Genomic DNA, 21,578 nt, shown 5'->3' on the forward strand with positions numbered 1-21,578 from the left:
CCCAATCTCACAAGGGTGGGGGTCGTCTGATTTCCTGATCCCACTGGAGACGGAGGTGTGACCTAATGGTACAGTTTCTACTCGACCATCATTTTTGTACTTCCTATTAGTTGCATTAAATACTCAACGACGGATTCAGTGTACTGGAATTTCATTTGGGTACAACGACACATGCAAACATTACAAGGATCGGGATTAGGAATTTTATTTTCCCCCTGACAGGTTTGCAGAGCTGCCCCTGTGTGTCGTATAGGAATTCATAATATTCTCCTTCCTTCAATCTGGGTCACTAAAAAGCTCTGGTGAACTTCTACCAGCCGTTTTATCTTTAATGCTCTCAACATTATACTAACAGTGATTGCTAGAAGACTGTACAGTACTCAATTTAACTATTTAATGGACTGCAGAAATGAGACACAACTGTGGAGCCGTATTCTGCCAGATGTGGAAGAAGGTCTAATACAGTGGTTCTTAACCTGGGTTCGATCGAACCCTAGGGGTTCAGTGAATCAGTCTCAGGGGTTCAACAGAGCCTCTGCCATGGAGGTTAAGACACACCCGACTCAACATGTCAATTAGCTATGACATGCCTGCTTGGCCATCACTGGCTGGTTCATTTTGTGCACAGTTAAAAAACGTATACTTCATACTTACACTAATTGTGTTTACTTTTTCTGTTTTTAATAAATGCGTTTTTTTATGTCTTGAATTTGAAAAAAAAAATCATGCTTTTATTTTTCACGAATGAAGGGTTTGGTGAATATGCATATGAACTGGTTGGGTTTGGTAGCTCTAACAAGGTTCAGAGCCACTCGTCTAATGTGTCCAAAAAGGTTCCTACTCTTTGGCTGTCTGAGCCGCCCTCCCCAAAAGGGTGACTCTGCCTAGCCCATATGACAATATGTGACCTAGTGGACTTAACTGGATCCAACTGGTAAGTGTGCAAAGGTGAAGTTAGATAGGAAGTTGCAGAGCCAGTAGAAAGGTTACACAGTGACACAGCGGCCTTGCTCAAGTCTACTTAAGTGCCAAAGAGACCTCATCTGACAACGCCGTAAGAAGACTAACAGTAGCTGTTTGCTTTTGCCATCTCCAGGAGTTCTCCCTAATTGGTTTTTATCCAGGTTTTCATGATGATTTGCGAAACAGTTTCAGCCAAGTTAATTCCATAAAAGCTGCGGAAAAGCCAAGATAGTAAAGTGCATGAATTTACGGGTTAAAAAAAAAACACCCTGGGTGGAGTGGCTTAGTTGACGGCCTGGCCTCAGCATCTCAGCATGTAAGGCAGATTATTTTAGCTTTGGTCGCGCCAAACCTGATGAAATCATAAAGACATGTTGCGTTGTTTTTCCTCCAAAAATAATTGATGACATGCATTCTAATCTTTAGAAAAGCTACATTTGGTCATTTACATAAACACTAATCTCAATCCATGCATAATTTTTCAAACTGGTCAAAAAGATTTCAACAGACCACCACAAATACAGTATATGGGTGCAGGTCATCCAACATTATATTTATTTATTTATTAAGCAACACACACACACACACACACACACACACACACACACACACACACACACACACACACACTGCTCTGTGTTTGCGTGTGTGGGCACATGTATGAGTTGTGTGACTCAAAAACAGAAAGTGAATGTGACAACTGCAATTTGCACCCCCCCCCCCCCACACACACACACACAAGTCAAGTTAAAACGTAAAATATGCAATGCTTTTATTTTGAAAGTTGTTTTAATTTAATGTGCACATCTGTGGAAGGTAGCAAGCAAGAGCTACGACTTGTTTCTGCAGTGTTGCGAATAGTGATGTTTTTTTCATACACCCGAACAAGATTTTTCCAAAAAAAGAGATGGGCAAAAAGTGATCCTCATGCTATTTGTGTTTACAATTTGTAATTAGAACATTACATAACCTATCTACACACAAAGAAATTATTTTTCTAAATAACAAACTCAAAATTGAGATTAGCATGTTGACTTGGCCCTTGGCAAGCGTTTCTCATGTGGTCCTTGTGCAAAATTAATTGCATACCTCTGAAATGAAAGAGTCATTGAACAAGCTAGTTGTCTAATGATGTTAATTCCTAGACGTTGCTGTTACCACCCGTTTTTCCTTCCATGTAGTGCAAAAAAAGTCAACCGATGTAAATAAACAAAATAAAAATAAACATTAAACAATGTAAGGGCTTGTTTTGTTCCTCCTGGGGGCTAAAGAAAAAAAAAAGAAAACATGAAATTGTGTGTCGGGATGCCAAGTGATCCCTGTTTTGAGACCATCTGCTGTGAGCATGTTTGATCCCCGTGTAGTTTTGAATGTATTGCTCTCCTATTTTATTTACTTTAGGTCAACTCAATTGGTGTTGGTGTGCTTAAAATTTTTTTGAAACTCTTACTAAATCCAATGCCCGCAAGTACACAGCACCTCAAGTGTCAAGTAAATCACTCGATGTCTGAGGAGTGATTGATGTTTCCTTTGGTGGGTACCGCTGATTGAGCGCCACTGCAGTCTGGAGGCACTGATCCCATAATAAAGTGCACATGCGCACTTCTTTTCCTTTCACACCATAAATAAAACTACGTATTCCTGCTCCTTCATTAAAAGCTTGACACGTTAGGAAGTGAAATGTCAGCAAAAATTTTAACGATGAAACGAGCCTGAAGGTAACATTCCCCCAAAAATAAGAAATGGCTTTTACCCTTTCATGCACCCTGTAACCTGATAAGATGATAAGCTGTCCACTGGAGTGACCGCTGTCCTTGAAAGGGTTAAACATCAACCTTACCATCTGATAGTTCATTTGGGAAAAGCCTAGAAAGTGATTGGAAAAGAGAAGACACTTTACTCACAACAAATGTATGGTACAAATGGGACAAATGTAGTGTACGAACGACACGTGCATGGACACAAATCATTCAAGGGGGCATTCATTCATTCATTATCCCAACACCCTATCCACATAAAATGGAAAATTAACTTTTTAAAACATCCACTGACGAAAAAAGAGATTTGTTCATCTCTCCTGTCCAATGTAAATCCGCTTCAATTCCAAGCGGCGACTCTCAGTTCCAAATAACCATCCGCGCTCCACGCCGATGCTCCTCTCTCCTCATCCTCAGCTCCAGCAGCCATCCATCCATCCGCACCAACGCAGACTGTCCAACAGCGCTGACATCTCCGCTGAGCAAAACGGGGCTGTGAAAAATGCTGCCCATCACAGGCACAAAACCCACAAGCGTCCCTGAGCTGTTAAGCGGCGACAGTCAAATAGCGCAGACATTCAAAATCAGTGCTGGTACATGCGTGCTGCCAAGAAGGAGCAACCATTAAGCACAGATTCTTCTCCTTCAATGAAGGTTGTGGCCAAAACGCCAAAAAAAAAAGAAAAAAAAAAAGTCCACAACGGGTCCACACGAAAGACAACAAACAACATATGACAGAACAAAAGCCAAAAAAATACAAAGGTAGAGCTCTTAAAAATAATGCTCTTGGTGTTCCGTGGGCCTGAAGTGTGCAGTACAGTAATTCTTTATCATTTGTGTATTTAGACGGAAGAATAACAGCGACCTTTTATTATGACACATGGGAACTGATTTCAACTAGCTGAAAAAAAAATATCCAAGATTGGAGATTGTACAATATAGCAGATCTGGTTCAAAAACTATACTCAAGTAGAAATTTCCATACTTTGCTGTATTAATGGCTTTGCTTCCTGCTTTAAAAAATAGCCATTGTCTTATGTGAAACATGATGCTTGAGGAAGTCGACGTATGCAGAGAAAACCCACACAAGCATGGGGAGACCAGACCACGTTGATATGTTTCCATGGCGATTTGAACCAGAATCTCCAGACTGTGCGTCAGACGTGCTAATCACTCATCAACTGTGCTACCTCACAGAAAATTAATTTATAAAGACATTTGAAAGACTGTTGTTAGACATCTGTGTGTGTGTCTGTCAAGGCTCAAATTCCATTTCTATTTTCACAGAAGGAATAAAAACTATTTCACAGCCAAGTACAGTACTTGATAAAAGCACACAACTGTTGCAAGACAGATTTAGCACCAGGAACGGCAAATCTCTCTTTTCACATTAGTATGGATGATATATATAGTACAGCTGTTACCAGCACAAGCAAGGGGAACACTAATAAACTTCATATCATCATGAATTGGACTTGTGATGTCATCAAGCAATCATGATACACTGTATGTTGTTTTTCATTGACAGTTAATGCTTTTCCAAATATATGTTATGCCGTCTGAAGTCCCCAACATTGCCCCTGGCCTCCTCCTGGAACATCAACACTGGTTTCAATTATTTAGCCTCAGCAGTGACGATAAATTACTCGTGTCCAAAAATGGTACCCATCTCATTATGATATTAATGGGCCCCCGACGAGAGAAGGAGAAGATGGATGACCAAGAAAGATTATTTCTCTCCTCGCGCACACTAAAATATTCAGTTTTAATGAGTCTTTTTTTTTTTACTCAATTGGAGAATCCCATATGTTCCATTTTATTTACTATAAATGTGCTTTTAGCACATTCAATGGCCTTTAAAATCATTCTCACGCCTTTCTCGTAGGATATTACTGTTATAGAGACAGCACTGATGTGATGTTTTTGATATTTTTACCCACCCATGTCACAAAACAGGATAACACAAACATTACAAACGCAGTATGATGGTTTACAGTTGTGCACTTCTGTATTGTTAAACTAATACGTTTAAGACAGTGTCAATTAACCTAGAACCTGAAGTTGAAACGTGGTAAACACTCTTTTTCACCGTGCTGCCAATATTCTCATGAAGTTGATCAACAACGGCATCATGTGCGACTGTCAGCTGCCGCCATCTGTTGGGCAAAGCTTGAAAATACACAAATCAGAGTGAAAAACTGTAGCGTCTTCTCCGGAGAAAGAAGAGTAAATTGAAACAGCCGAATAGGCGAAGAGGAGCAAGGTGAATTCGTCTAAAATCAGGGTTCCTGCCAAAGGCAGAGCTGCTGTTTGCGCACGGTGCGTCATCTGCGATGAATTAACTGACCGGGTTACTTGCTGTATGTTTCTACGTTTCTGATGGTGGCTGTTGCACTTGAAATGGTATACGTAAATAAAACAATTCCATGATTGAGTAAGAAAAAAACAAATCAAGCAATGTAATTTTTTTGCAAAATTATTTTGTATTCAAAGGCAACATGAACATGTTAATACATAAATCATTTAATGCGAAACTAATCCAATAAAACAACTGCAACAGTCTGATTTGTTGTGCAGAAAGGTGAACCATGAGTATATCTAAGACATTAAAAATACTTTCCTTACTTACTGCTGACACATACAGGGTATTTACAATAAGATGATTTACTCAAAGTGGCCTGGTGTTCCAGTGGTTAGCGCGTCGACCTCACAGTGCAAAGGTACCTGGTTCGATTCTGGTTCTGGCCTTCCTGTATGGAGTTTGCGTGCTCTCCCCATGCCTGTGTGGGTTTTCTCAGGATGCTCCGGTTTCCTCCCTCACTCCAAAAACATGCATGGCGGGCTGATTGAACACTCTAAATCAGGGGTGTCAAACTCGTTTTTGTCACGGGCCACATTGTAGTTACGGTTCCCCTTGGCGGGCCATTATGAATTTTGGGAAATCATATAAATGTTTTAATTCCCTTCACATATTACATACAGAATGCACAACAAATGAATGAATAACTAGTTTTAAAAACCGAAGTCAAGAATAATGACTGTTAATGTGGACTACATATGACAATTTGAAATTTTGGTTCAGACTTGAGCAAGCATCATGGAACTTGACATGCTTGATTTGCTTTAGCGGGCCACATAAAATGATGTTGCGGGCCAGATTTGGCCCCCGGGCCTTGACTTTGACACCTGTGCTCTAAATTGTCCCTAAGTGTGAGTGTGAGCGCGGATAGTTGTCCGTCTCTGTGTGCCCTGCGATTGGCTGGCAACCGGTTCAGGGTGTCCCCCGCCTACTTCCCGAAGACAGCTGGGATAGGCTCCAGAGACCCTTGTGAGGATAAAGCGGATCGGAAAATGGATGGATGGATGGATGGATGGATGGATGGATGGATGGATGATTTACTCATAGATTTTCCCCAAAGCCCTGAATCTAATTCAAATAAAAATGTACTTAATGCACCACATTGCAAACGATGAATTGAAGAAATGAAACATCCATCAAATTCCTGAATGCTAAAAAAAAACCTGTGAAATAAAATCTTCTGTGGGTAAATCTCTTTCGATTTGGGAAGCTGCACACCTATACAATGACTTGACAACTAATTCTTCACATAGAACAATTCAAATTTAAAGCAATGGCCAATTCATGTTACTGCAAAATTTATTGATGTGCCTCAGAGAACTTTGTAAACATGCCAAAATGAAACCATCTTCGGAATGTGTGGGGCACCTATGACTTTTCCAGCCACTTTCACGACATTAAATCTGTGCCTTTCTTTTCTGTCACTCCAGCGCTGCCATAACAGGCAATAAAAGCTCAAGCAAGAACAGATTGAGATGAGGGATAGCCCTTTCCTGTCTACACCAAAATGACTTATCTTCCTTAGGAAGCACATGCAGGCTTGCTTGCAGTTGGCCTCGCAGTTTGCCTCAAATCTCAGATGATTGTTCATTATTGTTCCCAGATGATGAAAGTGTTCAGCAATTTTTATGCGGTTCCCTTTTAAATGAGTCTGTGTGGGTCCTGAAATCAATTATCATAGCCATTCTTTTGGCAGTACTTAATAAAAGCAAAGTGTCAGCGCGCCATTAAACATATTCATCCACCACTGGTCCGTGCTGAGACTGGTTTTGGCGGCATAGACTGACATTTTAGGACACTTCAACATTCTTCTTTGGAGAACATGTTCAACAGAGGGGTCAGACACAACTATGAAAGCTACCCAGTGGAGGCACACACAGTGATTCGAAAAACTGTCATGAATCCTTACCTTCTGTTGCCTCTTTCTTTCTAAGTTCCTTTGCTGGGATAAGTGGCTAACTAGTGTTCTAATAAGCCTGGAATGTGTCCCTGGACCAAAAATGGGCAACTGGCAGCCTACTATTTGCACTCTGTTTAATTGGAAAAACACAAAATATAAAACCGGCTCAGGCTGTACCCCTTCTACTGCCAGAAGACAGCTGGGATCTGCTCTCACACGCCCGCGACACTCATGAGGATCAGCATTAGATGGCCTGGTTTGCACTTACACTCACTTATCCTGTCTATACGACTACATGAAAATATTGTTTTGAGATTTGGAATGATATGCATGACAAACATAATTCCTCAAGAATACAACAATTTTGAGTGAGTTAATTTTTGTGGGTAAAAAAATGCACAAAATGAGTTCTTGCACTTTATGTTGGTTTTGCTGTTAAGAAGTTTTGTGCCATCCTTGAATTGTAATTCAAAGGCAGCCCTGTGTGTTGGGAAAAAAAAGTCACAGTATATGGTTATTTTGTTGTTTGCGTCAAACTCTTTGTTGTTGGGTCAGGAAAGTGGATCTTTTAGACATGCATTGAAAACTGTATTTAAAATAGCATTTTTGCCATACATCTGGTTAGAAAGCATGTACTGTAGTCCTACTTGGCCCTCGAGCAATACTGATGAAAAAAGTGTGGCTCCTTCCGGCATTTAAGTTGCTCATCCCGATCGTAGATAAAGTGCTATACAAGTCCACTTCATTTACATTATCGACAAAAACTGGATTTTTTTTCTCCTTTTTTGGACTATAATGTGTTATGGCAAATGTACAATGAGTAATTCATTTGAGTTTATTTGAAAGTCGTTTGTTAATGTCAGCAAGCATAGTAAACAAGGCTTTTGGGGGCAAGTTTGAGCTCTCGCTTTCAGGGGGAGTGTTTTTAATTATTTACGCAACAACAGAAACCCAAATCATTAACTCACTCAAGACTAGATTCTGAATTATACTCGAAAACGTGAGATGATTATCCAACTTCTTAATGTACGTGCACGCCACAAGGGTTAAACTTCCTCAAAATGAGTCAAAAGATCGCCATGTGCCTGTATGCACTTGCGACAACACCTGTTCAAATGGTGGTGTCATGGGATATCTTTTCCCAGGCTTGGATCAAAGGAACAGTGAGCTCCAAGGGAAGCCCGTCGTGCGACACGGCAGCTGTGGAAGCAACAATAGTTGACGTCCCTGTGGTGCTTGATTAGATTTACAGCAGTTGGGGACTTCTGGCCCGCCAAAGATATGTGCTGCTCTGGACTGACACGAACCCACTACGCAACCAGTCATAGTGGAGGATGTTACAGGCAGCGGAACACTCTCCACAGGTTGGTGACTGCCAATTCTGGTGTTCTCTGGCAAATGTCTGGTTGCATGGTGCCAGGCTATGAGCACAGGTCCCACTTGTGTACATTGGGCCTGCATGCAGTCTTTTTCTGGCAGTGCTTGTCCTGTGCCTCCTTGCACAAAGGAGCAGAAAAAGGCATCACCTACCTACCGTAGTATATTGGCATGACTCCTGGGATCTCCGATACACTCTTGACTCTCCTGGGAGACAAAACTAACATTTGGGCAATAGCACGAAAGCATGTGCCATCCTGGAAGGTCGACCTGTACATCAGGGATTGGCAGGTGGCCATTGTTCATCAGTGCTACTCCGGGGCGGGGGGACATATAGGGCCACATGCTTCCAAACCAGACGTATGACCAAAATGCCATTTGAAATATGGACAAATATATGCAAAATACATACTCTTAATATATTTCATTTTCCACAATACATTTCTCAATGCAAATACAAAAGACAGGTTTGAACTATCCACTGGATATACTGAGATTGTTATTATTATTTTTTTAATAACCCTGACATTGTTTTGGTGCATTGGCCGGGAACCGAACACAGGCCTCCCGCGTGGCAGGTGAGAATTCTACCACTGAACCACCAATGCTAATCACTCTTAACTAGACATTCATGATAAAGACCCACTGAGGAGAGGAGACGCTTCTGGTACTAAATCACTCGAGAGGGGGACGAGGAGAAGAGTTAGCTTTCAGTTCTCTGCACGTCACCCAAGGATATCCCCGCTCCAACTGTCATTTATTTCTCATTTGGAATCTAATACATGGGTGTGTCCAACCTAAAGGGTGAGGGCTGTTGAAGACACACTGAACTTGTTTGACTATGTGTGTGTATGTGAGTGAAAATTATGTACATGTGTGCAATCATTACAAAAACACCAAGTTGCAGCTGGTGTTGACAGTTCTATCCATGCCCGACCTTGCTCTTGTTTTGTCTTAATACTTATGTACCTCTTTCCAACCACTTCCTCGTAAAGGTGGTTGCGTCCCTCAACTGTCACACAGTGCACTTAGCATTCTTTATTATAGATGTGAGCATGTCTTTATTAAAAGCATAAGCGTTCTTCATTGCAGGCATGATCAATATATCATTGCAGGCATAAGTGTTCTTCATTGCAAACATAATCAATTCATCATTAATAACCTCCTGACTACCAGTAGTTCAAATTTGTCCTCTGTAGAGGACATTTGTGAACCTAAATATCTCCCACCCAGTGCCTCCAATCGCATTAACTCTTTTTGTTACTCTAAAGAGGACATTCAGTGCTTTCCAATGATACCAAATTTGTAGGGGTTAGAAAAAGTAAGAAAATGGCTTCCCTCAGTGCAAGCACTTTTTATGGGAAGAGGAAAAGTAATACTTTTTATCGACCACATTTTGTCTTGAAATGCTGTTGGCATTTTAATTATAAGACTCTTATGAACACGTTAAAGTGTTGTTTGAGTTGTTTTAAGTGTATTTGAGCCTGTTTAAAAAATGTAGTGGGATTTCAAAAAAATTTTTGGAGGAGTCCAATTACTTCACATAGATTGGGGAATGTCAAAATAAATGTGATTGGACAACATTTTTTTTCCTGGTAGTCAGGAGGATATTATGCAAATATATGATAAGTAAAAACAATCAACCTAACACAGACATTTTGGCAGAAAGGCATCCATGACTGAGTAAGTATGATGTCACATGGTCGCGTGGGACAAGAACCTTTGGTTTGGAATGAAAATAATATTCATTCATTCATTCATTCATCTTCCGAACCGCTTGATCCTCACTAGGGTCGCGGGGGGTGCTGGAGCCCATCCCAGCTGTCTTCGGGCAGTAGGCGGGGGACACCCTGAATCGGTTGCCAGCCAGGGCACACAGAGACGAACAACCATCCACGCTCACATTCACACCTAGGGACAATACAGAGTGTTCAATCAGCCTACCATGCATGTTTTTTGGAATGTGGGAGGAAACCGGAGCACCCGGAGAAAACCCACGCAGGCCCGGGGAGAACATGCAAACTCCACACAGGGAGGCCGGAGCTGGAATTGAACCCGGTACCTCTGCACTGTGAAGTCGACGTGCTAACCACTGGACTACCGGGCCGCGAAAATAATATTTATTTTATTTATATATATTGTTTTGGATTCAGTTTCAGGGGTTGTGAAGTTTACCTTCAGTCAAAGTGAAAAGAAGTGGTTTATTTTGGAAACTGGAAATAACAAATGTAAAATGCAAATACAGTAGTAGTCGTTTCCCTCTTTTCAGTGCAAAAACTAGGCAGGAATCACCCAGAATAATAAATACAGGGAAATGGTCTGTGGCCAACACCTGCAAAACAATTCCTTGGAAGGCTTTGTCTTGCTAATTGGATTTCATTTCTACCTTTTTTCCGTCCAGTTTGCACACCAGCAGTGACAGTGATTCACAGTTGTTGCCTCCGAGCTGCCGTGTGATTCACTTGAAGTTACACGCTGATGTTTACTGCATGTGCTCCCTTTAATTAACTTTAATGTGTGATGGATATTGAAACACCATTTGTGGTGTCAGAGGTGTTTCCTCCAACAGGATGTTGACTTTTGGGATTTCCTCCATTTCCCGCGACTCTTCCCTCTCTCACTCTCTCATCCCCCCAACCCCAACACGTTCCTCCCCCCTCATCCTTTGTCAGCCGTATCTGACCTCCAGACAGAAGAATCCCAGCATTGTTTTCACATTTCACCTGAAGCGGAAGCATTGCAAGTTGCAACGTATGACAACACGAAATCAAGACCCGACAGAACCACAATAAAAGTAGACTGTTACTAAAGTGTATTTCACCTGAAATCTAAATATTGGCATCTACTTTTATGTAATGCGATTGTATTAAAAACAAACAATAAGTGAAAAAAATTCAAAAGTGTGTGTGTGTTTGGTGGGGTGCATACTATGACCTTCAATGCGACCCCTCTCGTGTTGGACAACATCCATTTGACGTCACTGCTGCATATGACCAGTGCCTCTTGTGGAGGGTGCAACGCAACAACTGACACTGTTGCATATATACACACACACACACACACACACACACACACACACACACACACACACACACACACAGAGCTCTGGAATAAACAATAAACACTCTACCTTTTCTGGTCTTTTGACTATTTGTCATTATCTGTAAAGTAATTCTCAAAATGACCATATTTGTATTTGGAATTTGTCAGTAGTTAATGCAATAAAACCAAAATGTTCATTTTACTAAAAACATAAAAAGTGGTTCCTTTTGATACGAGTTTAATCAGTTCCGTGACAACACTTGTTACTCAAAGCTCTTGTATCTCAGGCCATCTTTCCCAATTATTAAATTAAAAATTAAATTTAAGTTTTCCCAGACCCCTCGACATCCTCCAAAAAACAACTTTTTTAAAATAGGGAAACCTGCACTCAAAATATTATACTTCAGAAAAAAATAATGACATCATTGTAAAGAATTAAAAAAAAACGTTTTTGTCTGATTTTGCATGTGTGCTGCTCATTCTGGTGTGTGCGCCTTAGCCACCTGGGGGCAGTATAATTCAGACAGACAGCTATACTGTGTTGGGGGTTCTGTTCTGCTTCTCATTAGGGGATCATAATTAGTCGATCTTTGCAAAGGATAAAGACTACATCCCTTTGAGTACTGTTATATTGTCTCCATGCGTACCCAAATGGAGTTTGTGTTGTCTGTTGTCTTGGATAACAACAGCACCACATACAGTAGATGCAAATTGCCCTGACATGTTTTTCGTTCTATGTGTCAAATATACAAAGTGTAATTGTTTTTGTTTTATGTTTAGTTGGACTGTGACCTGTAGCTGGGAAACTAGGAGTGGTAATAAATAGTTTGGGGACTCTTTTTTTTTTTGAAGAATATTTACAAATAACTGGCAACCAGTTTAGGGTGTACCCCACCAACAGCCCGATGTCAGCCGTGACCCTTATGAGGATAAAGCGGTCCAGATAATGGACGTATGGATGGACCTGCTAAACTTTGCTTCCTGTGAGTCACTTCACTGCCACCATACAGTACTCATGTCTCAAGTTTGGTCTTGCAAGCCAAAGCAAAAAAACAAAACAAAAGGACACGCAGTACTATGATGCTCGCTGAACTGAGCTCTCGTGAGGCTCGCTGAGTGATGGCCGTTCCAACTATGAAGTTATGTGTAAATTTCCCCCCAAAATGTTGGTGAAATTCCAAATAATACAACCTTAGGGCATTGGTCTTCCATTGGAACGTGATGGGAATAATAAGGTTGGATGTGAAGCACCAGTGTATGAGTTGTGGTGGACTAAATCCTTTACACATGGTGGTCACATGACCCGTACAGGCAGCCAAATCACAGAGTGAGAGAGCCAGCAGCAGACTGAGAGAGAGAGCGAGGTGCCCCTCAGTCCCTGAACACACCAGTGGCTAACCACACACTCCATCCCGTGGCTCCAGACACACACACACACACTCGCGCACATACATACATTGACTCCACCAATGATATGTTGGGAATAGCTTGTAGAGGGAAACCTAAGATGGGAAAAGTGAGAAAAGGAGACAAACAAAAGAAATGGCGCCCAACTTTTCATATGAGTGGCATTGTGCACTAGTGGACATCTGCAGTGTAGCGGTTCAAAAAAATGGGTCAACCAGTGTACTTGGATTCCTCACAATGATCAAAGAGACTGTTGACATGCATTATCCTCCTCAATTATTTGTCAATATTTTTTGGCAGAATATTGTATGCCGGGTGGCCCGGTGAACCAGTGGTAAGCATGTCGACCTCACAGTGCAGAGGTACCGGGTTTGATTCCGGCTCCGGCCTTCCTGTGTGGAGTTTGCATGTTCCCCCCCATGCCTGCGTGGGTTTTCTCTGGGTACTCCGGTTTCCTCCCACATTCTAAAAACATGCATGGCAGGCTGATTGAACACTCCAAATTGTCCCTAGGTGTGAGTGTGAGCATGGATGGTTGTTCGTCTCTGTGTGGCCTACGATTGGCTGGCAACCAGTTTAGGGTGTCCCCTGCCTACTGCCCAAAGACAGCTGGGATAGGCTCCAGCACCCCCCGCAACCCTTGTGAGGATAAAACGGATTGGAAAATGGATGGATGGATGGATGTATGGATGTATGCCAAGACGAACTTTGTCATTTCTCTCTTCAACAAGGGGTGCAGTGGTGTCGTCCAGGGTGTATGTAGGTATACGACCTATACTTATTTATTTATCACTCAGCATTGCGTATACTCCAGCTTCCCGCCGCGGAGCTACGAGGAAGTAGCATTGGTAAGTCGCATCTCGTTGATGGTCCGCATTCATTTATAATTTAATAAGAATATTTCAGTTTGTTTTTCTTTTTCTATTGTGTGGTGTGCTTAATTAGTTCCGTGATTTGTTCTGAGTCCACATTGCTTTTTATTGTTATTTAAATGACGTTTTGTCGAGAGAACGTTTTTACACGTTGAGTTGATAGAAAGTGTTGCACAGTCATGTTCGAGACCGAATGTGACTTCACCATTGCCCCCGCTGTACCGTGTTGCAGGTAATGTTTGTTTCTTTTCCATTTTACTGTACAGTATATCACCGATGTCAAAGTCAAGGCCCGGGGGCCAGATCTGGCCCGCCACGTCATTTTATGTGGCCCGCGAAAGCAAATCAAGCATGTCAAGTTCCATGATGCTTGCTAAAGTCTGATCCAAAATTTCAAATTGTCACATGTAATTCACAATTACAGTCATTATTCTTGACTTCTGATTTTGAAACTAATCATCCATCAATTTGTTGTGCGCTGTGTATGTATAACGTGGTGGTGATTAAACATTGATATGGTTTCCCAAAATTCATAACGGCCCTCCAAGGGAAACTGTAACTACAATGTGGCCCGTGACAAAATTTAGTTTGACACCCCTGCTGTATATAGTTGTTCGTGTCGTTTTTTCATTTGGCCGCTTGTGTTACTGGCGTGAGCCCGCATTTCGTCCAGGCCGCCATTATTGCTCGTTGCGCAGCCGTTTCTGCTGCGTGTGATGCGTTTAGTGACACCATGTAAATAATACTGAACGTGTTCGTTTTCTCCTTTTCTGTTCATAGTTACTCTACGATGACTCACGTTGTGTATTTTATTTTGTTATGGACAGTGTTTTGTTATAAGGAGAGCTACAAGGAAGTCGCATTGCCATGTCAGAGACCAAATGCGACATCATCATTGCTCCCTCCATACTGTGTTGCAAAGTCCCATTAAAAGAAAAGCCACAATCCACAAAGCAGGGGTGCCCATTACGTCGATCCTGATCTACCGGTAGATCTAGGACTCGTCCCAATTAGATCCGAAAGGCGTATAGGAGAAAAAAAAAGTCACCGGAAGTTGTTCGAGCTCAGCAGTCTGCAATTGCAGCTTGTGATCAGAGCTGTTGCGCTATATCTTTGATCGTCATTATTCTCATTCAGAGTTTGCTTCGTGTACAATTCACCGAGGGCACGGGCAAAGAATAGGAATCTAGAGGGCTGAGGGAAGCACTTTAAAACGGTACGTGTGAGCTACGATAGTCAACAGGCTGCAAAAGTGCATCGCTTGATTCCGTGTTTGGCTTCTCATCATGGCGCGCGTGCTTGCGTGCTTGCGCGTGCGTGCGTGCGTGCGTGCGTGTGTGTGTGTGTGTGTGTGTGCGCGCGTGCGCGCGTGCGTGCGTGCGCGGTAAGGGGCGATCCGGGGAGGTTGGTTGAACGAAAAGTCGATCTTCGGTCCAAAAAGTTTGGGCACCCCTGCACTAAGGTGTCTCTTGCTCTTGAAGCGACAGCGACGTGGAGCTAAAGACTGTCACAATCAGTTGTGACACCCGTCACAGTTATCCTAACGTTAGCCTTAAGCAAGTTAGATTAGGATAATGTAGGGAACCCACGTAATTGTTAGTTTTCACCAAGTGTATAATTAAACCAGGTTGCAAAGAATGTCATGCCAGACAGTAATGTTAGATGAAACTGTGATGAGTGCCAGGAGATTGTCTCAGTGTCTTTGAAGCTTGTTTCTTATTTTAAGGCCTAAATTATAACACCAGTAAAGTTACTGAGCCCTAACTAACTGACACGATCGAGTTTAATTTTGTAGTAACCAAGCTGGTAGTTGATTTTAAAGTAAGTTAAAACACAAGAATGTAGAGAAATGGTTTAAGATTGGGCCAAAAACGATATGGAGGTAAATTGCATCCCCAGTTTATTGAAAGGTGAAGCCTCACACTAACAAAATGGGGATTTTTGATAGATGATGCCTCATTTTGAATGCCGATTAAGCTTGTAACCAAAGATGAATACGATTGAAAACGAACTGACCAAATCTGTAATTGTTAGCTATTTACCCATTGTTCACTTGAGCAACAATTCCTAGTTCAGACATTGAGTTTACCAATAAAGAACATAAAGAGCTTATTTTTAGGATGATTCCTCTCTGGGATATTTTTTCCCCTTCTGGTCTTTTTTCAGTTTCCCACACGTTCTCTTTGCGTCTGCTGGCAGTCGTGCACATTCACCGCGGCGTCACGCTGGGTCGCCACGCTGCACACCCTCCCACGTGGCGTCAGGGCCTCTTATAGTGACAAAACCAGCAGCGCACAAATATAGAAAGAAGGGCTGAAATTCCATTTAATTTTAGACAGATTTCCACATCACTGCTGTGCTTGCAAAGCCAGTGTTTAGACCCACGCATGTCGATTCAGGGAAACCAAGCCAGCCAGAAAGATAAATATTCTGAACTATAACAGAAAGTTTGGACACGCAAATAGCAAGAACGCTTAAGTTGAGGGTTTAGAAATAGACGCTGTGGATCACAGACAGCCTCCATTCCTAAAAATGCCCCAGAGTGGGTTATCACTCACATTTATCCTACTTTTTTTCCCACTTTTAGACGTCTCAAATGAAATGGTTAGAGCAGAGAAAACATGACACACAAGTTATAAAATCTTTCTTTTTTTTTTTTTATTAAGGAGTGTTTTTGATTAGACTAGCAGAGAAAAAGTGGAACGAAAGACAACCAAATCAATCTACTAAGAAAGATTACAGTTGGAGATGGTGTAGGCAAGATGGGCTGGACAGATGCCTGGTCGGCGGGCGTCTTTCGGGGCTAATGCAGTGCAATTAATTTTTAATTCATTGTTTGGGATTCATTATTTTGTGATTCTTTTTATTCCTCCTTTACCCCACAAAAGACCAGCCTACAAATCAGCAGGAGAGGACCACTTTGCCATCTACAAAATGGACAGTAAATTGAACCAAACGACATCAGTAATGATAGTGGCTAAAGGAAACTCAAACGGTATATCTGGTTTGAATAAAAACATTTGATTATTACAGTCAATGTTTATCAAATTCATTGCCTTCACTCCATAACAAGCAATTAACATGCCTGGGAAGACATTGTTTATCATACAATCCACAGTCATGGTTTCATGTAATACAATACATACATATCCAGAATCCTGCTCAACACATTTGTAATACAAGCAGAAACAAAGCTCAAGTTAAAAAAAAGCACTGTTTAGAATGGTGAAAAATTAAGAGATTTTTGTGAATTTTACGAAACGATGAATGTGGATCAAATGAGAAAAAAAATACTTCTTGGTCAAAGAGAGAGGAACTCGTATATGTGTGCATGCCGACACATGCACACTGGTGCCTATGCGTGTGCTTAGATGTCTCATGCTCATGGGCCAGTCAAAATGTCAGAGCCAATTTCTCACGCCAGTCCAGCCCTGTACATAAGGAACCGTAGAATTTAAATAAAAATGAACGCCGCATGCCTCACTACATGGACTAGAACCTTTACATGCATGGAATAGAACCTTTAGCAAAGGGAATAATTGTAGTACAAGTTATCATTAAAAACAATAAAAGTAACATGAAACTGACACGCGGGTGCTTCCACAGACCAAATCAGGCCTCTGCTTGATGCTGGTTTCCTACTTGTTATGAACTGTATCAACATTACTTTGTGTTTGTAAATATTAAATGGCTTTTGTTATTCATGTTGCACAGAGCCGTCAAACTATTTGCTTTGCTGCAGTGAGTTCCATTTCCTGTTCTATGGTCATCGTCACCTCTTGACATCACTGGTAAACCCACTAACGGGTCAAAGGCAAAACAAAATACACTGAAGGTCATCCTTTGGAAGCTTTGCTTTTCAAAGAAAAACAAAAGTAAATAAATGCCGTGATTATGAGCATATTAGTATTTTATAAAGAGACTTATCAATGGCTCACGTGAAATCAAAATGTCAGAAGGAATATTTTTCTTACACTTGAATTGTCCATTGGAAGGTGGAAACATTTCACACAGAGCCCCAGACATTAAACATGTCCCTGCCATTAAGTTTCTACATTGCTGAAGAACATATTTTCTGCCTTTTGAAATTCAAGCTGAATATCTATTTGAAAATAAGCAGAATTGATTGAGCAAGCAAATCCCTGATTTAGCAAACAGTAATAAATCGACGTCTAGGAAAAGCAAAAAAATAGAAGCTAACTTTTAGCACTACAGTGCCAGGAGACAAAAGTAGTTGATATTTATAATTTCTTAAATTATATACAATCTAATGTATTTTGCCCCAAAAAAAACGCCCCCTTGACTCGCTGTATGTTGAACAAGACCCAAAATAAACTTTATGCTGACTCAGATTCTGGCTGGCTGCTCGGCTGGCTGTTACCACGGTGATAGATGGCCTCCACTAGTCAGTGGCCTCTTGTGGTTCGGCATTTCAATCCGCAACCCACGAGATGTTGGGAGCCAAGGCCACCAAACCAGGCGAGCTCAGAAGTTTGACACCCACACCTTGGCTCACTTGCGAAAAGGGAGCAAGAAATGACGGGAGGAGGCATATGAGCGGAGAGTTGGTAAATCAGGATTAGTGCCGTTGACTTCTTAAATGTGAACCAAGTTAAAAAAAAAAAAAAAGGCTGTCAAAACTACACACAAAGTTGGAAAGAAAATGGACAGAAGAGTAGGTGACATTTTTGCGTCCGTCTAGACCAGTGGTTCTTAAACTGGGTTCCCAGGGGTTCGGTGAATCGGTCTCAGGGGTTCGACAGAGCCTCTGCCATCGAGGTTACACACCCGACTCAACATGTCATTTAGTTATGACACGCCCGCTTGGCCATCACTGGCTGATTCATTTTGTGCATAGTTAAAAAAAAACATATGTCTTGAAATGTTTCTGTTTTTAATAAATACATTTTTTATGTCTTGAATTTGTAAAAAAAATGTTTTAAAAAATCATATTTTTATTTTTCACGAATGAAGGTTTGGTGAATGTGCCGATGAACTGGTTGGGTTCAGTACCTCTCACAAGGTTAAGAACCACTGGTCTAGACAAAGGCTGGCTTAACTTCTTGTGCTCAAGGACTACTCAAGGACTACATTTAACTTTTAAACAGGACAGATGGGCCAAGTCATTAGTGGAGGAAGAACACAATGTTTTGTGTGTGTGTGTGTGTGTGTGTGTGTGTGTGTGTGTGTGTGTGTGTGTGTGTTAATACGAAAATAATAACTCATGGCTATTTTTCATGTCATTTTCAGTAACTGAATTGTAATTAATGCACCAATGATTTATTACAATATTTCCATCCATCCATCCATTTTCTTATCCGCTTATCCTGAACTGAATTGTAATTAATGCACAAATGATTTAATACAAAATGTCCATCCATCCATCCATTTTCTTATCCGCTTATCCTCACGAGGGTCGCGGATGTGCTCGAGCCTGGCTGGAGCTGTCATCAGGCAACAGGTGGGGTACACCCTGAACTGGTTGCCAGCCAATCACAGGGCACGTACAGAGACGAACAACCATATGCGCTCACAATCACAATTTAGAGTTTTCCAGTAACCTGCCATGCATGTTTTTTGGAATGTGGCAGGAAACCGGAGTATCCGGAGAAAACCCACACAGGGCAGAACATTAAAACTTCACACAGGAAGGCGAACCCTGCACCTCTGCACTGTGAGGCAGACGTCCTAACCAGTCAACCCACGTGCCGCTCCTTTCTTTAAATATTTTTGCAATAATTTTGTCAGAAATAATATCACCATTTCAACAACACTGCATTCAAAATTGGATTTACTTTTTTTAAAGCAATACTTGGACCACCTGCATCAATATGCACATGAATCTTCGCCACAACATGGATGCAAAACAGTCCGCGCAGCGACCAGGATTCACACCAATGGGCAATTTTGTCTTTAATGACACCAACATGCATGTTTTGGAAATTTGGGAGGAGTATAACGGGGCGCATAGAACAGATTTCTGTGAAGAAAATTTGTGAGTTGATTTCCTCTTTAATGGTTTGTTTTGGCAACAGGTGAACTTTTATTCTTAAACATCATATCAAGAAATTACTGCACGTGATAAAATCCATATTTCACAAGCTTTTGTAGGTCAAAGTGAAAAACAAAAAATAAACAAATATCTCAAAAACCTGATATGCTTGAAAAGTGATGACATTTTTTTCAATCAACATCAAAAATACTGACACATAAAGCCTTCTCTGATTAAAATTGGCCGTTGACCTAAAAAAATAAAAATGATTATCAATGAATCAATACATTTTTAACCAACCAGTTTTGTCAATTTGAAACAACACATATTATCGGAATCTTGATGTGAAAGATCAGTGGCCCAGAATTAAGAACAAAGTGGGCTATTTTATTCTTAAACATCATATCAAGAAATTACTGGATATGATAAAATCCATATTCCACAAGCTTTTATAGGTCAAAGTGAAAAACAAAAAATAAATATCTCAAAAACCTGATATGCTAGAAAAGTGATGACATTTTTTCACTCAACATCAAAAATACTGACACATAAAGCCTTCTCTGATTAAAATTGTCCGTTGACCTAATAAAAATAAAAATGATTATCAATGAATCAATACATTTTTAACCAACCAGTTTTGTCAATTTGAAACAACACATATTATCGGAATCTTGATGTGAAAGATCAGTGGCCCAGAATTAAGAACAAAGTGGGCTAGAATGTCTCTCTTTCTGAACCCTCTCACTTTTCCTTGCATGCTGGAAATAAACGTGCACATTTTTTTAAAATTTGCCATGACCTCATGCCTCAAACCAAATTTACTCACAATGTCGTAAACTCCCTCCCCTGACAGGAAGTGAGTGCAGAGCTACTTCCTGCAAGGACAGGAAACAGGAAGTGGTGGGGGTTGGAGGAAGGGAAAAGGCGAGCGGAACGCCCTCGTGACAACATCGAGTCCAGGCAGAGTTCAGACGGTGGTACATGTGTCATGCTGAGTTAACACTTAGCGGATTTATGTTCAGAAATAAGTAGTTAACGTTAGTTCTTAACGAGGATGATAGTAAAAGCCTTAAGGTTGAAAATGGTCGGACTTTATTATTTCATGGCATTTGTTCTCTTAAGCGAAAATTGGGATTAATAAAATAATATGAAATAAACGTGCACATTTTTTTTTAATTTGCCGTGACCTCATGCCTCAACCAAATTTACTCACAATGTCGTAAACTCCCTCCCTTTCATGGCATTTGTTCTCTTCAGCGAAAATTGGGATTAATAAAATAATAAGGAATCATCCACTTGTTGACTTTTTTTTTTGTGCTAGCTCACCTGTGACTCTAATGAGGATAAGTGCACAAAATGGAAGGATGGATAATTTTGCACTAAAGCTGCCCCCTAGTGTTGTGCGGTTTAATTGCCTTCTCTGTCATTTGGATCAAAACAAATTGAATCTGTACAAATGTCCAAAATTAACATCACATTTGTGAAACATACACAAAAAAATGTTGGGGCCAGGATATGTGTATTTTATTTCATAAAGCGCTGACTGTGGATGGTATGATAAACAATGACTTCTCAGATGCACAAGCCGTTTCAAGCATATGTGCGTGCGTGCGTGCGTGTGGTGGTGGCCACCCTACGGGCAGACAATGTGTCACCCTGGCCACTCCACTGAAAAAATTCTGGCTACACTCCTGTATGCAGCAGTTCTCAAAATCCATTGTTGACTTTTATCTATCCAAATTTCATCAATCAAATGTCCATCTTTTCTGTTAGCGCTGTAGTTAGTGCTAACAGAAAAGGAGTGATGTCGGAGCCCCTGACGTTCCTCTCCATTGAAGAAATCCTACATCGCCTGATCACCTACTTTTCAGTGGCTGGAGAAAAACCACAAACACACACACACCCCCAC

At 41.1% G+C, this 21,578-nt stretch overlaps 1 long non-coding RNA gene and 1 other non-coding gene across 2 annotated transcripts in view; both read right to left on the bottom strand.

The window, feature by feature from the left end:
* Window positions 1-716: 716 nt before the first annotated feature.
* Window positions 717-21,578, bottom strand: part of LOC109528264 (uncharacterized) — a 21,909-nt gene continuing 1,047 nt past the window's right edge. Inside the window, exons 2-3 of the long non-coding RNA XR_002170667.1 lie at window positions 11,781-11,785; window positions 717-811 (exon numbers count right to left, since the gene is read on the bottom strand). This is a non-coding gene — a long non-coding RNA (uncharacterized LOC109528264). The remainder of the gene's footprint in view (window positions 812-11,780; window positions 11,786-21,578) is intronic.
* Window positions 8,894-8,964, bottom strand: trnag-gcc (transfer RNA glycine (anticodon GCC)). The gene has a single exon. It is a non-coding gene; the product is annotated as a tRNA-Gly (tRNA).

This window comes from Hippocampus comes, unplaced genomic scaffold (genome assembly GCF_001891065.2).
Source record: "Hippocampus comes isolate QL1 unplaced genomic scaffold, H_comes_QL1_v1.1 scaffold174, whole genome shotgun sequence".
NCBI lineage: Eukaryota > Metazoa > Chordata > Actinopteri > Syngnathiformes > Syngnathidae > Hippocampus > Hippocampus comes.